At 39.6% G+C, this 2,187-nt stretch overlaps 2 non-coding genes and 2 pseudogenes across 2 annotated transcripts; all 4 read right to left on the bottom strand.

Moving 5' to 3' along the window:
* The window catches only part of LOC130521286 (U6 spliceosomal RNA), a 90-nt pseudogene extending 58 nt beyond the window's left edge, over positions 1-32 (bottom strand).
* A 565-nt stretch (positions 33-597) lies between these two features.
* On the bottom strand, positions 598-703 carry LOC130521283 (U6 spliceosomal RNA). Its single transcript, XR_008949270.1, has one exon. It is a non-coding gene; the product is annotated as a U6 spliceosomal RNA (small nuclear RNA).
* A 521-nt stretch (positions 704-1,224) lies between these two features.
* LOC130521285 (U6 spliceosomal RNA) lies at positions 1,225-1,337 on the bottom strand (annotated as a pseudogene).
* Positions 1,338-1,847: 510 nt separating this feature from the next.
* On the bottom strand, positions 1,848-1,953 carry LOC130521284 (U6 spliceosomal RNA). Its single transcript, XR_008949271.1, has one exon. It is a non-coding gene; the product is annotated as a U6 spliceosomal RNA (small nuclear RNA).
* Positions 1,954-2,187: the final 234 nt, after the last annotated feature.

Consider the following 2,187-nt stretch of genomic DNA (forward strand, 5'->3'; position numbering starts at 1 on the left):
CTCATCGTTCCAATTTCTAGTATATGTGCTACCTGTATCCTATATATGTCTTACATATAGTAAAGACAGTAACACAATCACTGTCGACATCGACTCGGTATATGTCGGAAGACACTCCAACACCATTCTGGGTCATGGTTGGAACACTGAGCTGCCACAGTGGGTGGAATCCTTTCAACAACCGTGTAAATTTTGGGTAAATACCCCACACACATTTAATAAAGCGTCAGATAGATTCACCTACACAATTGGAATGTTATGACTAAGCATCACATAGATCCAGTGACAAAAATTGGAATGTTCTTAGTGTCAGATGGATCCAGTGATAAAAATTGGAACGGTATAACATAGTGTCAGATGGATCCAGTGACGAAAATTGGAACGGTATTATAGTGCCCATAGATCCAGTGTCGAAATTGGAACGGTATGACAGTGCCCCATAGATCCAGTGACAAAGAAAACAACAACATTATGACAGTGTCAGACATATGCAGTGACAAAAATAGGAATATAATGACTAAGTGACACATAGGTGGATTGACAAAAAATTGGAACAATACAAAGATTAATGTCGGAAGTATTATTTCCCAAATAATGAGAAATGAAGAACGCTTCACGAATTTGCGTGTCATCCTTGCGCAGGGGCCATGCTAATCTTCTCTGTATCGTTCCAATTTTAGTATATGTGCTACCGAAGTAACACAATCACTGTCGACATCGACTCGGTATATGTCGGAAGACACTCCAACACCATTCTGGGTCATGGTTGGAACACTGAGCTGCCACAGTGGGTGGAATCCTTTGAACAACCGTGTAAATTTTGGGTAAATACCCACACACATTTATAAAGCGTCAGATAGATTCACCTCACAAAATTGGAATTTTATGACTAAGCATCACATAGATCCAGTGACAAAAATTGGAATGTTCTTAGTGTCAGATGGATCCAGTGATAAAAATTGGAACGGTATAATATAGTGTCAGATGGATCCAGTGACGAAAATTGAACGGTATTATATGTGCCCATAGATCCAGTGTCGAAAATTGGAACGGTATGACAGTGCCCCAGACATCCGTGACAAAAAAACAACATTATGACAGTGTCAGATATATGCAGTGACAACAATAGGAATATAATGACTAAGTGACACATGGTGGATTGACAAAAAATTGGAACAATACAAAGATTAATGTCGAAGTATTATTTCACCTCACCAATAATGAGAAAATGAAGAACGCTTCACACGATTTGCGCGTGTCATCCTTGCGCAGGGGCCATGCTAATCTTCTCTCTCTGTATCGTTCCAATTTTAGTATATGTGCTACCGAAGTAACACATCACTGTCGACACTCGACTCGGTATATGTCGGAAGACACTCCAACAACCATTCTGGTCATGGTTGGAACACTGAGCTGCCACAGTGGGTGGAGTCCTTTCAACAACTGTGTAAATTTTGGGTAAATACCCAAACACATTTAATAAAGCGTCAGATAGATTCACCTACAAAATTGGAATGTTATGACTAAGCATCACATAGATCCAGTGACAAAAATTGGAATGTTCTTAGTGTCAGATGGATCCAGTGATAAAAATTGGAACGGTATTATAGTGCCCATAGATCCATGTCGAAAATTGGAACGGTATTATAGTGCCCATAGATCCAGTGTCGAAAATTGGAAAGGTATGACAGTGCCCCATACATCCAGTGACAAAAAAACAACATTATGACAGTGTCAGATATATGCAGTGACAAAAATAGGAATATAATGACTAAGTGACACATAGGTGGATTGACAAATTGGAACAATACAAAGATTAATGTCGGAAGTATTATTTCACCAAATAATGAAAATGAAGAACGCTCACGAATTTGCGTGTCATCCTTGCGCAGGGGCCATGCTAATCTTCTCTGTATCGTTCCAATTTTAGTATATGTGCTACCGAAGTAACACAATCACTGTCGACATCGACTCGGTATATGTCGGAAGACACTCCAACACCATTCTGGGTCATGGTTGGAACACTGAGCTGCCACAGTGGGTGGAGTCCTTTCAACAACCGTGTAAATTTTGGGTAAATACCCACACACATTTATAAAGCGTCAGATAGATTCACCTACACAATTGGAATGTTATGACTAAGCATCACATAGATCCAGTGACAAAAATTGGAATGTTCTTAGTGTC

This window comes from Takifugu flavidus, unplaced genomic scaffold (genome assembly GCF_003711565.1).
Source record: "Takifugu flavidus isolate HTHZ2018 unplaced genomic scaffold, ASM371156v2 ctg846, whole genome shotgun sequence".
NCBI classification, from domain to species: Eukaryota; Metazoa; Chordata; class Actinopteri; order Tetraodontiformes; family Tetraodontidae; genus Takifugu; species Takifugu flavidus.